General features: G+C 36.2%; 1 protein-coding gene across 3 annotated transcripts in view; it reads left to right on the plus strand.

Moving 5' to 3' along the window:
• Positions 1–240: 240 nt before the first annotated feature.
• SerRS-m (Seryl-tRNA synthetase, mitochondrial) overlaps positions 241–14,829 on the plus strand; it is a 52,521-nt gene continuing 37,932 nt past the window's right edge. Inside the window, exon 1 of one of the 3 annotated variants that reach the window (XM_089094317.1) lies at positions 241–267. The gene's annotated coding sequence lies outside the window, so the exon portion shown is untranslated. Of the gene's footprint in view, positions 317–2,368; positions 2,415–14,829 lie in introns of those variants that run through there. The other 2 variants (XM_089094315.1, XM_089094318.1) reach the window with 2 other exon arrangements.

Below are 14,829 nucleotides of genomic sequence, written 5' to 3' on the forward strand. Positions count from 1 at the left end.
GCGACTATGATGCTGCTCAGGTATTTGACTATAGAGGGTAAAAATCTTAAATTTGATTTTAGTTCATGTATACTCAACTACAGTCCAATGTCTGAATAGGCTATGTATCTTATATAATTTTAATGTGATGGGAACTAGTAATTCTAGTAAAATTTATTAATCTCTTTCAGAATTTCGCCGAGACCTTAGGATAATAAAGCTGTATATCGACAACCACACACTGATTGCCGCAAGAATATTCAAAATTGAAGAAACTGCATTTTCTAGGCAGGTTTAAGCCTGTTTTTAAAGTGACCATAATCGTATCATTATTCAAGTAGGTCAATATCTCACACCACTGTGGAAAACACAGAAGACCAAAATATGGCTTGAATAAAGCAAAATGGAATAAATACACATGAAAGTGCAGTCAAACTGACAAAAGAAATAGTAGGCCTAGGCTAATAAGCCATGGTAACCTATAGGCATAGGTAGTAGTGACTGTAAAAACATTTTTTAAAATGGAATCTGAAAAATTTCAGATATTGCAGTACCGAAATTGCTTGCAGCAACATACATGGTAATTTTTACCAAATCATAGCCTATTATTGACTTACAAATAAAGTGAATATACAACTTGATGCCTGTTTTATGCTCTTTCAAAACATAATAATCATTTTTATCAAAAATGAATTTTACCCCCACCCCTAGATACAAATTAAGGGTATATATTTGCATATTAGGAGGAGGGAGATCAAGTTTAAGCTTAACTCCCATTTACATCAAAAATAAAATTTGCCCCCATTCTCCCCTAATGTGTGCAAATATATACCCTGAATTGCATCTTTTGATTTTATTAAGCAGGCCCTTATAGAAGGGAAGGATCAATATGTACCAATATATACTAGTAGACAGTTTTTCAAAAATAGACAGATCCTTCCATGGGCGCCCATATGGGGGGCTCCCGCCCCCCCCCCCCTGGCTGAATGATGTTGCTTTATTTTTATATTTTTGTTCTGAGATTTCTATTATATAGCATTAAAAGTGCCAATTAGACGAGGTTTGCCCCCCTGGAATTCAGCTTATGGGTGCCCATGGATCCTTCCTTGGTATATTGTACAAATGCTAAAAGAAAAAGGTGATAGGTGGCATGATCATTTAATATTTAAAACCTTAGATTCTTGGTTAAATTTTAAAAGAGCTAGAAATAGAGCAACTAAATTCCTTCATTTAAATTGTCAAGAGGTGGAGACAAATGTTATAGCATCAGTCCAAAGTTGCCCCAAAAGATTTTGGAAATATGTGAGAAGGAATCAAGTTTTACAATCCCCACCAATGATACTTTAAAGCCCAGCACCTGCTAGCGCCCAAAGAACCCAAATTCATTAATACTTTAGCGCCCAGAACCCACAGCTCCCAACTTGAAAAATAAATACTAGCATTACTTCTTCTTCTATTTAACAGCAAGCGGGCTTTTCAGTAAAACTATTTAGCCCTTTTCCTTTTGCTTCACTCTGTGGGCTACAGAGCTACTGGCTTGATTGCCTCATATTTATTATATATATTCAGATATCTTTCAGCAGATCTTTCGACTCTAGGAGTTCAAATATAAGATGATAGATGTCAATTTCTATGCTATGTGTGCAGGTATAGTTGGCTAGGCTCTTGGCTGATAGTGGGATTTTGTGGTGTTTGAAGTATTTTAACAGTTTAGAAAGCAAGGTATGTTGTGCAGACGTCAGCATATTACATTCAAAAAGGCAATGGTCAATTGTTTCATTATTCATATTACAATGCCTGCAAAGAGGGGACAGGGGAATTGAACCACTTGAATTAGAAAGCTTATATGAGAATGCAAGGAAATCTAGTCCATTTGTTCCAGAACAAATTCTATGATAAGTTTTAGAAAGATACTTATTGGGAAAGGGGGAAAGGATAGGATTAGTCTTACTAAGATTAATATCTGATAGCCTCCATTGGTAAATGTCTCTAATTGGGATTGGTCTCCCACTTGGCTGGTCAATATTTATAGCATTTTTTGCTATTTCATCAACCTGATGATTACCACTTATGCCAGAGTGACTAGGAATGTACTGAAAGTATGTTTTTATGCCACTTGAAGCAAGATTATCAATAATACTGTGACAATGATAAGTGTCAAAGTCCAACTTATATTGAGGAGCTGAGGCCATCAACTCAAGCCTTGATAGAGAGTCGGAATATATGATAATATTATTCGAATTTGCAATCAAAGGTTGGTTTTGCATTAAGGTGTTCTAATGCCATGATTATGGCATTTAACTCAGCAGACATTATAGATAAATTATTAAATAATCTTTCACCCATTGCAATTTTCAGGTGAGGAAGGAAAACCACTTGCAACCTTCTCATTCATTTTTGACCCATCAACAAATATTTGGAAGTGATTTTTATAGGTAATTGTATTAAGTTCTGCAAATTTTTTCTGGACAAAAGCAATGGGGGTTAAATTTTTATTCCATTTTGAAAATTCAGTATTTATTATGGGGAATGACCAATTCCATGGAGGCGATTGGGGGAAAGTAGGTGCAATAGAATTTGCTGGTATAGGGAACTTCTTTTGAATATTGGCATACTCATCTGCAATACCTCTATACATGGCTGGATTTCTTAACCAATTATGTAATGTGTGTGAGCTATTTGATTCAATTTTTGTAAGATGTTTTATCAAGAGAAAGCTACGTATCTCCCTTATTGTTGTTAATCAGCTCTCCATAAGCAGAAAATTGGTGCTTGTGGGTTTCCTAAGACCAAATATGAGACGTATTATATCATTTTGTGTTGTTTAAATTTTTTGCATAGACAATGAGCCCATAGTCAATATGGGGTCTTATATGTGATTTATAAAACTGGAGTAAGGTTTTCTCCTTATAACCCCAGGGTGTGGAAAGAAGTCTTTTTAGTATATTTGCTTTTCTATAACATTTTTTAATTGTGTTTGAAATGTGGAGGTGGAAATTAAGTTTTTGGTCAAGCATGAGACATAGGTAATTAATATTATTATCTTCTGGAATAGTTGTTTTATTTAGAGTTAGTTTTGCATTAACATGGTTTTGCTTCCAGTGAAATTGGATTATTTTTGACTTGGTGGGTGCAATGGGTAAATCTGAATGTTGGGAGAATTTTTCAAACTGGAAAAGTGACTTTTGCAGATTTGACTGTGCTATCTGAAAGGTGTTGCCAGAAGACCATAGCACCAGATCATCAGCATATTGTAGATTCGTGTGGGGTAGGTTCATGTCCCAGAGATATAGGGCAAATAGGAGGCCACTGAGGACTGCTCCCTGAGGTAGGCCTTTGGCTATTGTCTTTTGGGGTGAAGAGGCTTAACCAACACAAACAATGAAACTTTGCACTTATACGAAGAATTTCATAGAGGATACTAGCTTAAGAGATATGCCAAGGTTTACGAGTTTATTTAATAGGATTTTGTGGTTCGGATTCTCATGTGCTCCTTAAAAATCTAGTAAACCTGCCACTAGGATTTTGTATTTTGAGAAAGATTCATTTATTGCGTTTGTTAGCAAAATGAAAGCATCTGTTGAGGAGTGGTATTTCCTGAATCCAGTTTGAGTGTTTGGGATCATGTTATTTTTCTCAACAAACCAGAGGGTTCTGTGATAAATCATTTTCTCCATTATTTTCCCCATCACAGGTGTAATCATTATGGGCCTATAAGACTCAGGGTTATCTTTTGGTTTATTTTTCTTTAGGATTGGTAGGAGGGACGAACATTTCCATATATTGGGGAACCTAGAAGATGCCCAAGCGTGATTATAACAATTTAGCAGTTCTTGTTTGTATGAAGGTGTGAGATTCTTTATCCATGTAGGGTGTATGTTGTCATAGCTGCTGCTAGTTTTGGACCTAATATGATGTATTGCATTATTCAATTCCTAGATTGAAAATGGATTAGTTATGTACTCGGATCCTGGGGATGGTTGGTAACTAGGGTTCATAGGAATTGTGGACAGATTGCTTTGATCATTTGATGTTAGCTTATTAACAAGAAGAGTTTCAAATAGGTTAGCCTTTTCATTATCATTGTCATAATGGGTATTATTATGTATAAGCTCATACAGGAGTGGGTTGGGAGAAGTCTTTTTCCCACAAATGTGGTTTATGACTTTATGTATAATTGGCTCATGCGTTTCTCTTAAGAGATTATTTGCAAAATTATTACATTATTTATATTTATAATATATAATATTCATTTTTATAATATATTATGATTGTAATTTTTTTAAATATTTATTAGGTGTAGGTTTTTTTATGAATTCTGTCATAGCTGCCGTTTTTATCATCAATTTATTTATGCACTCATTTGTCCACCATGCTTTAGGAATTTGTTTAGGGAATGTTTTCTTAGGTGTTGTCCTGGGGATAGTATGATCAGCTGTATTTATTAGTAAAGATGTCAACGCTTCAGCATGTGTGTCAACTGTTGTGTTAGAAATGCATGAACTTTGGGTGAAACTTGTAATTTCATCATTTAGCTTATTTTGGAAAATAGACCAATTTGCTTTAGTTTTGATATATTTGGAGGTATGAGATGAAGTTTCAGTAGGTTCATTAAGGGAGCAAACTATAGCAAAGTGGTCTGTACATAGACTATAAATTTTATTTATGTAAATTTTGTTCAAAAAATTTAAAGACACAATTTGTAGGTCAATTGTGGAGAATTTGCCACTTTTGGGGTTGAAATATGTATTCAGGTTTGGAGGGGTAGCAACAGCTAATTTATTTTTATTTGAAGTCATATGCTCAATAAATTTACCAGCTTTATTTGCTGGTTTATTCCCCCACAAAAGGCTGTGGGCATTGAAATCACCACAAATAATGATATTTTTTAACATATTAGAATTATTTATATAATTAAAGAAATCCTTGGCATCTGTAGTTTTGTCATAAGGGTTATAAAAGCTTATTATGTAGGTTTTTAAATTATTAAGCCAAACACTTATACCAATTACATCAACATCATTTTCAAAATCTGGAAAATTGATGCCACAGAATTTTGTATTATTATTAACTAATAAAGCTACACCACCTCCTTTTCTCTCTGAAGATCTATCCTTTCTCAGGATAGTATATCCCAGAGACTTAATTTGTTGATTTTGGGTTAAATGTGTTTCCTGGAGGCAAGCAATATTAATGGGATTATTATTCATAAATGATATTAGTTCATTTAGCTTATTTTCTGTGAGTGATCTTACATTCCATTGGAGTATTGATAAATGTTGTGTTGTTGATTTATTCTTCATATGACTGTGTACCAATGTTCAGCTTTGTTAAAAGTAAAGCAAGATCTTTTTTTGCTTGAATGAGCATATCATCTGGGATGTAGATTTTTTCCAATTCTGCAATAATTTTTGTTTTCTGTAGTTGATGTCTGTTCATGGCCTGAACTGCATTACAGTTTAGAATGAATAAGCATATATTTGGGGATTGCTTTTTTGGTAGTGCATCCTGTTTGTTGGTTAAGGGATTGATTCCTGGTAGTGTTTCTGGTTTGTTTCTTCTTAGGAGGGAGGGCCAGGCTGTCCTCATCTCACCGGACAAGGAGGCTAGTTGGCTTGGTGATTGCTTCTGATAGGGATTTGAGCTAGGGGGATTAGAAGATGTTTTTTTATATGGGGGGCTTGATTCATTGGTGGCATTTGACTTGTGGGTTTTGGTTGGTTTCATTACAGGCTTTATTTGGTATTGTTGGGCAGCATTTGCTTCCATGGCTGCAAAGGGGTATGGGATGGCCTTCTCTGTTGATATTTGGAGTGTTAGAGCTCTTTTCTTGTATGCAGGGCATAATGATTTATTTTTAGATTCATGTGGGCCTTTGCAATTGATGCATGTAGGCTGAGTGTTGTTGCAAGTTGTCAGCTCTTTAGGATGCAAAGATTTACAATTACTACACTCTTGGAGAATTTCATTGCATTTGTTTGTCGTGTGTCCCAGTTTGAAACACTTCTGACACTGAATAGCCTTAGGTTTGTATTCCTTGTGTGGTTTGATTTGCCCAAATAGGAATAATTTTTCTGGGATATCAATTTTATCCTTTAGTGTGAATAAGAAGGATCTACTAGTTTTTAGGCCATTAGAGTTAGGTTTTCCAAGTTGGGTAACATCCTCAACTGGGATTGTGTTTCCAGCCCTATCTGAGGCATTACCTTTAGCACAGCAAATTTATAGTCCATTTCTTCTTTAAATAGCGATTTAAAAAAGTATCATATCTAAAGTTAGCAAATCACAGATGTGGCAGGCATACACAAAAGAATTCTACTACTCACAAAGATATATTAAATTTACGTCAGCAAGTGCATTGTGTCGGCAAGGTGAATATGGCAAAGAGAGATCATTATCAATTACAGGAGGGGAGATTTGACTTCTGTCGGCAAACGCATTTCACAAAGAGGCAATTTGCATGTTACAAATATTCGAGATATGTCATTCAGTGTTGGCTCCTGACAAATTAAAATGTTTGTATTACATACACGCGGGTTTTGGCCTTACTTAGCCCCGCTTGTGCTTATTATGCCATATACAACATTTTTATTAAGTGAACAGCAATGACTCGGGAATTTACCACAAAATGTAATAGGTGCTCCAGTGTTAAAAGATTTTGTGACTTTTTTATTCAAAAAAAACAATTGCCCAGCGCCCAAGAACCCAATCAAATATAGATCATATTAAGTTACAGGAGGGCAAATTTGACTTCTGTCGGCAAACGCATTTCACAGAGACGTATCAAGTTACAGGAAAGATCAACTTTGGGTGTTACAAATATTCAAAATATTTCATTCAGTGTTGGGTCACATAGACATATTATTAAATAAACACCAGATCGCATGGGATTTTGCGAGTTCACGAGTTCCTTGCGCTTTTTCTTCTTTGCCTCCAGGAAAAATCACTATTTAAAGAAGAAAGAAGAATTTGCTGTACCAAAGGTAAAATAACTTAATATTTGGTTATTATGAATTGATACTTGGGTGTGCTGTATGAGGGGGATTGCTCCTGTCTCAATACCTCTTTCTTTACGCTAAATTTTGACTTTTCTAGAATATTTTAAAAGGGTTATTATTCCGATTAAACGGCCCTTGTGTTTTATAAGTATTTTTAAAGAACTAGGACAAAAAGGCAAACTTCATCGCAAACAGCGAGGTATTAAGAAGGGCGCTACCCCCTTCCCTCTGATATACGTAATAATTTCTGTTCATTTTAAGTTTTGATGTTCCTCCTTACTTTCCGCTGAAAAAAAATGTTTTTTTATTTTATTTCTGATTGTTACGAAATAATGGTCGGAAATCCGGCTCCCTCAGTAGAGTTCTTTTTTGTATACCCGCACCATCTGTGATTTGCTAACTTTAGATATGATATTTGGCTTCTGTCGGTAAACACATTTCGCAGACACATATCAAGTTACAGGAGAGATCAACTTTGGGTTTCTTTCTGGGCGTTCAGAAATATTTCAAATATGTCATTCATTTTTGGGTTCTGATAAATTAAAAATGCTTGTATTACATGCATGCGGGCGTCGGCCTTGTTTGGGCTTAAGATACCCTATACATTTTTTTAATTAACTAGGAAATAAGTCATAATGATATTGTCGGATGACTAAACAGTCAAATAATCAATTTAATGTCAGTACCATTTTTTTTGTAACTTGAGTAGCGGATTCAAAGTCAAATACAAGCCAGACCACATGGGCTTCTGTGAGTTTACGAGGTTCTCGCGCCTTTTTCAGTCACCTTCAGGAAAAATTTTTATTCGAGGAAGAAAAAAGAGTTTGCTTTGACAAAGGTGGAATAACTTAAAATTCGGCTTTATGAATTTATACTTGGGTGTGCTTGTATTTATCTTTCAAGTTTGGAGCTGTGGGCCCTATGGGCTCTTGGGCGCTAAAGTAAATGTTGCTTTGATCCTGGAAGCTAGATCCGGTTTCAGCAAAGGTTTATATTTACCTTTGAATCTGGCGCCCAAGTTAAAAATAAAATTATACTCACAATAAATTGATTATTTGAACACTTATTTGGTCGAAAATATAAGTGTGAATTATTGTAGTTAGGCTTGTTTTTTTTTTATTTATAAAAGATAGTTCAATTAGTTTTTATAGTCTAAATCTCTTTTTTGGTCCTGAACGCTTGGACTCTGGAAGCTGAGGGGCTAAAGTATCAAAGCTTTGATCCTGGAAGCTAGATCCGGTTTCAGCAAAGGATTATATTTACCTTTGAATCTGGCGCCCAAGTTAAAAATAAAATATACTGACCATAAAAATAAACCGAACAATCGAAAATAAATGTGGTCTGCTTCAGGGGGAAGGCTGGGAGACCCCTCCTTCCCCCATTTCTGAGGGGGGGGGGTAATTTTGGAGGGATAACCAAAAATACTCAGAATCGAAAATAAACGGGATCTGCCTCACGGGCACGGTGCCAAGGCCCTCCCTTCCCCCATGTCGCAGGTCAGGGGAGGGGGGGTCAATTTTGGAGGGACAACCAAAAATGCTCAGAATCGAAAAATGCCCAGGCAGATCCAGGATTTCTGGGGGGGGGATTGACGCTCTGTTGTCAAATAAAATTATACTCTTGTCTCGAATACTTCTAGTTGTAGCCAAGGCCAGGGGCATTGTTAGCAATTTTTCTTTAGAGGGGGTGGGGTGATGAAACTGTGCCGACAGAAATTGACATTGCACCTACGAATTTCTCAAAAAAAAGAAAAGAAAAAAGGCATGGATCATTTAACGTTTCTCTTTAATAATAGCAAGCAAATGGTTTGAAAACAAAGATCTCTGCTGCAAAGCGGCGGAAACTTCGATAACATAACTGTAATAGTTTGCCTAAGCATTTTTCGATTCTGTGCATTTCTTGTTTTCCCTCCAAAATTGACCCCCCCTCCCCTGCCCTCAGAAATGGGGGAAGGAGGGGCCTCTGAGCCTTCCCAGTCAGGGAGTTCACGTTTATTTTAGATTCTGATTCTTTTTGTTTTTCCCTCAAAATTTGACCCCCCCCTCCCCTGCCCTCAGAAATGGGGGAAGAAGGGGCCGCTGATCCTTCCCCTTGAGGCAGATCATGCTTTATTTTCGATTCTGATCATTTTTTGTTTTCCCTCCACAAGTGACCCCCCTCGCCTGCCCTCAGAACTGGAGGAAGGAGGGTCCTCTGAGCCTTGCCCTTGAGGCAGATCACGTTAATTTTTGATTATGACCATTTTTGTTTGCCCTACAAATTTGACTTCCCCCCTCCCCAGCCCTCAGAAATGGGGGACGGAGGGGCCGATGAGCCTTCACCTTGAGGCAGATCACGCTTTATTTTCGATTCTGAGTATTTTTGATTTTCCCTCCAAAATTGACCCCCCCTCCCCGGCCCTCAGAAATGGGGGAATGAGGGCCTGCTGAGCCTTCCCCTTGAGGCAGATCACACTGTTTTTTCGATTCTGAGCATTTTTGTTTTCCCTCCAAAATTGACCCCCTTCCCCTGTCCTCAGAAATGGGGGAAGGAGGGGCCTCTGAGCCTTCCCCTTGAGGCAGATCCCGTTTAGTTTCTATTCTGAGTATTTTTGGTTTGCCCTCCAAAATTTAACCCCCCCCCCCTCCCCTGCCCTCAGAAATGGGGGAAGGAGGGGCCGCTGAGCCTTCCCCTTGAGGCAGATCACGCTTTATTTTCGATTCTGAGCATTGGGCGCCAGATTCAAAGGTAAATATAAACCTTTGCTGAAACTGCATCTAGCATACAGGATCAAAGTTTTGAAACTTTAGCCTCTCATCTTCCAGAGTCCAAGCACTCAGGACCAAAAAGAGCTTTAGACTATAAAAACTAATTTAACCATCTTTTATAAATAAAAAAAAACAAGCCTAACTACAATAATTCTTACTTATATTTTCGTCCAAATAAGTATTCAAATAATCAATTTATTGTCAGTATTTAACTTGGGCACCAGATTCAAAGGTAAATATAAACCTTTGCTGAAACCAGATCTAGCTTCCAGGATCAAAGCAACATTTACTTTAGCGCCCAAGAACACCATAGCGCCCACAGCTCCCAACTTGGAAGATAAATACAAGCACACCCAAGTATCAATTCTTCTTCTTCCTCTATTTAACAGCAGGCGGGCTTTTCAGTAAAACTATTTAGCCCTTTTCCTTTTGCTTCACTCTGTGGGCTACAGAGCTACTGGCTTGATTGCCTCATATTTATTAGATATATTCAGATATCTTTCAGCAGATCTTTTGACTCTAGGAGTTCAAATATAGGATGATAGATGTCGATTTCTATGCTCTGTGTGCAGGTATAGTTGGCTAGGCTCTTGGCTGATAGTGGGATTTTGTGGTGTTTGAAGTATTTTAACAGTTTACAAAGCAAGGTATGTTGTGCAGACGTCAGCATATTACATTCAAATAGGCAATGGTCAATTGTTTCATTATTCATATTACAATGCCTGCAAAGAGGAGACAGGGGAATTGAGCCACTTGAATTAGAAAGCTTATATGAAAATGCAAGAAAATTTAGTCCATTTGTTCCAGAACGAATTCTATGATAAATTTTAGAAAGATACTTATTGGGAAAGGGGGAAAGGATAGGATTAATCTTATTAAAATTAATATCTGATAGCCTCCATCGGTAAATATCTCTAATTGGGATTGGTCTCCCACTTGGCTGGTCAATATTTATAGCATTTTTTGCTATTTCATCAACCTGATGATTACCACTTATGCCAGAGTGGCTAGGAATGTACTGAAAGTAAGTTTTTATGCCACTTGAAGCAAGATTATCAATAATACTGAGACAATGATAAGTGTCAATGTCCAACTTATATTGAGGAGCTGAGGCCAGCAACTCAAGGCTTGATAAAGAGTCGGAATAGATGATAATATTATTCGAATTTTCAATCAAAGGTTGGTTTTGCTTAAGGTGTTCTAATGCCATGATTATGGCATTTAACTCAGCAGACATTATAGATAAATTATTAAATAATCTCTCACCCATTGCAATTTTCAGCTGAGGAAGGAAAACACCACTTGCAACCTTCTCATCCATTTTTGACCCATCAACAAATATTTGGAAGTGATTTTTATAGGTAATTGTGTTAAGTTCTGCAAATTTTTTCTTGACAAAAGCAATGGGGGTTAAATCTTTATTCCATTTTGAAAATTCAGTATTTATTATGGGAAATAACCAATTCCATGGAGGGGATTGGGGGAAAGTAGGTGCAATAGACTTTGCTGGTACAGGGAACTTCTTTTGAATATTGGCATACTCATCTGCAATACCTCTATACATGGCTGTATTTCTTAACCTATTATATAATGTGTGTGAGCTATTTGATTCAATTTTTGTAAGATGTTTTTTCAAGAGAAAGCTAAGTCTCTCCCGTATTGTTGTTAATCAACTCTCAATAAGAAGAAAATAGGTGATTGTGTGTTTCCTAAGACAAAATATCAGAAGTATTATATAATTTTGTGTTGTTTCAATTTTTTGCATCTGGGTCTTTGCACATGAACCATAGACAATGAGCCCATAGTCAAAATGGGGTCTTATATGTGATTTATAAAACTGGAGTAAGGTTTTCTCCTTACAACCCCAGGGTGTGGAAAGAAGTCTTTTTAGTATATTTGCTTTTCTATAACATTTTTTTATTGTGTTTGAAATGTGGAGGTGGAAATTAAGTTTTTGGTCAAGCATGAGACCTAGGTAATTAATATTATTATCTTCTGGAATAGTTGTTTTATTTAGAGTTAGTTTTGACTTAACATGGTTTCGCTTCCGGTGAAATTAGATTATTTTTGACTTGGTGGGTGCAATGGGTAAATCTGAATGTTGAGAGAATTTTTCAAACTGGAAAAGTGACTTTTGCAGATTTGACTGTGCTATCTGAAAGGTGTTGCCAGATGACCATAGCACCAGATCATCAGCATATTGTAGATTCGTGTGGGGTAGGTTCATGTCCCAGAGATTTAGGGCAAAAAGGAGGCAACTGAGGACTGCTCCCTGAGGTAGGCCTTTGGATATTGTCTTTTGGGGTGAAGAGGCTGAACCAACACAAACAATGAAACTTCGCACTTCTATGAAGGATTTAATAAAGGATACTGGCTTAGGAGGTACTCCAAGGTTTGCAAGTTTATTTAAAAGGATTTGGTGGTTCACATTGTCATAAGCTCCTTCAAAATCTAGGAAAGCTGCCACTAGGATATAATTTTTTGAGAAAGATTCATTTATTGCATTTGTTAGCAAAATGAAAGCATCTGTTGAGGAGTGGTATTTCCTGAATCCAGTTTGACTGTGTGGGATCATGTTATTTTTCTCAACAAAAAAGAGGATTCTGTGATAAATCATTTTATCAATTATTTTACACATCACAGGTGTAATAATTATGGGCCTATAAGACTAAGGTTTATCTTTTGGTTTATTTTTCTTTAAGATTGGTAGGAGGGACGAACATTTCCATATATTGGGGAACCTAGAAGATGCCCAAGCGTGATTATAACAATTTAGCAGTTCTTGTTTGTATGAAGGTGTGAGATTCTTTATCCATGTAGGGTGTATATTGTCATAGCTACTGCTAGTTTTGGACCTAATATGATGTATTGCATTATTCAATTCCTGGATTAAAAATGGATTAGTTATGTACTCGGATCCTGGGCGTGGTTGGTAACTAGGGTTCATAGGAATTGTGGACAGCTTGCTTTGATTATTTGATGTTAGCTTATTAACAAAAAGAGTTGCAAATAGGTTAGCCTTTTCATTATCATTGTCATAATGGGTATTATTATTTATAAGCTCATACAGGAGTGGGTTGGGAGAAGTCTTTTTCCCACATATGTTGCTTATGACTTTATTTATAATTGGCTCATTTGTTTCTCTGTAGAGATTATTTGCAAAATTATTCCAGTATTTATATTTAGCATCTATTATAGTCCTTTTTAGATTAGATTCTGCTTGTAATTTTTTTTAAATATGTAGTAGGTGTTGGTTTTTTTGTGAATTCTGTCCTAGCTGCCTTTTTTATCCTCCATTTATTTAGGCACTCATTTGTCCACCATGCTTTAGGAATTTGTTTAGGGAATGTTTTCTTAGGTGTTGTCCTGGGGATAGCATGATTAGCTGTATTTATTAGTAAATATGTCAATGCTTCAGCATGTGTGTCAACTGTTGTGTTAGAAATGCATGAACTTTGGGTGAAACTTGTAATTTCATCATTTAGCTTATTTTGGAAAATAGACCAATTTGCTTTAGTGTTGATATATTTGGATGTATGAGATAAAGTTTCAGCAGGTTCATTTAGGGAGCAAACTATAGCAAAGTGGTCTGTACATAGACTATCAATTTTATTTATGTATATTTTGTTCAAAAAATTTAAAGACACAATTTGTAGGTCAATTGTGGAGAAATTGCCAGTTTTGGGGTTGAAATAAGTATTCAGGTTTGGAGGGGTAGCAACAACTAATTCATTATTATTTGAAGTCATATGCTCAATAAATTTACCAGCTTTATTTGCTGGTTTATTCCCCCACAAAAGGCTGTGGGCATTGAAATCTCCACAAATAATGATATTTTTTAACATATTAGAATTATTTATATAATTAAAAAAATCCTTGGCATCTGTAGTTTGGCCATTAGGGTTATAAAAGCTTATTATTCAGGTTTTTAAATTATTCAGCCAAACACTTATACCAATTACATCAACATCATTTTCAAAATCTGGAAAATTGATGCCACAAAATTTTATATTATTATTAACTAATAAAGCTACACCACCTCCTTTTCTCTCTGAAGATCTATCCTTTCTCAGGATAGTATATCCCAGAGACTTAATTTGTTGATTTTGGGTTAAATGAGTTTCTTGGAGGCAAGCAATATTAATTGAATTATTATTCATAAATGATGTTAGTTCATTTAGCTTATTTTTAGTGAGTGATCTTACATTCCATTGGAGTATTGATAAATGTTGTGTTGTTGATTTATTCTTCATATGAATGTGTATCAATGTTCAGCTTTGTTTATAGTAAAGCAAGATCTTTTTTTGCTTGAATGAGCATATCATCTGGGATGTAAATTTTTGCCAATTCTGCAATAATTTTTGTTTTCTGTAGTTGATGTATGTTCATGGCCTGTACTGCATTACAGTTTAGAATGAATAAGCATATATTTGGGGATTGGATTTTTGGTAGTGCATCCTGTTTGTTGGTTAAAGGATTAATTCCTGGTAGTGTTTCTGGTTTGTTTCTTCTTGGGAGGGAGGGCCAGGCTGGGCTCATCTCCCCGGATAAGGAGGCTTGTTGGCTTGGTGATTGCTTCTGATGGGGATTTGAGCATGGGGGCTTAGAAGATGGTGTTTTATATGGGGTGCTTGATGCAGTGGGGGCAATTGACTTTGGGGTTTTGGTTGGTTTCATTACAGGCTTTATTTGGTATTGTTGGGCAGCATTTGCTTCCATTGCTGCAAAGGGGTATGGGATTGCCTTCTCTGTTGATATTTGGAGTGTTAGAGCTCTTTTCTTGTATGCAGGGCATAATAATTTATTTGTAGATTCATGTGGGCCTTTGCAATTGATGCATGTAGGCTGAGTGTTGTTGCAAGTTGTCAGCTCTTTAGGATAGAAAGATTTACAATTACTACACTCTTGGAGAATTTCATTGCATTTGTTTGTTGTGTGTCCCAGTTTGAAACACTTCTGACACTGAATAGGCTTAGGTTTGTATTCCTTGTGTGGTTTGATTTGCCCAAATAGGAATAATTTTTCTGGGATATCAATTTTATCCTTCAGTGTGAATAAGAAGGATCTACTAGTTTTTAGGCCATTAGAGTTGGGTTTTCCAAGTT

The sequence above is a fragment of the Artemia sp. Qi Xiang Cuo genome, chromosome 9 (assembly GCF_049724085.1).
Source record: "Artemia sp. Qi Xiang Cuo chromosome 9, ASM4972408v1, whole genome shotgun sequence".
NCBI classification, from domain to species: domain Eukaryota; kingdom Metazoa; phylum Arthropoda; class Branchiopoda; order Anostraca; family Artemiidae; genus Artemia; species Artemia sp. Qi Xiang Cuo.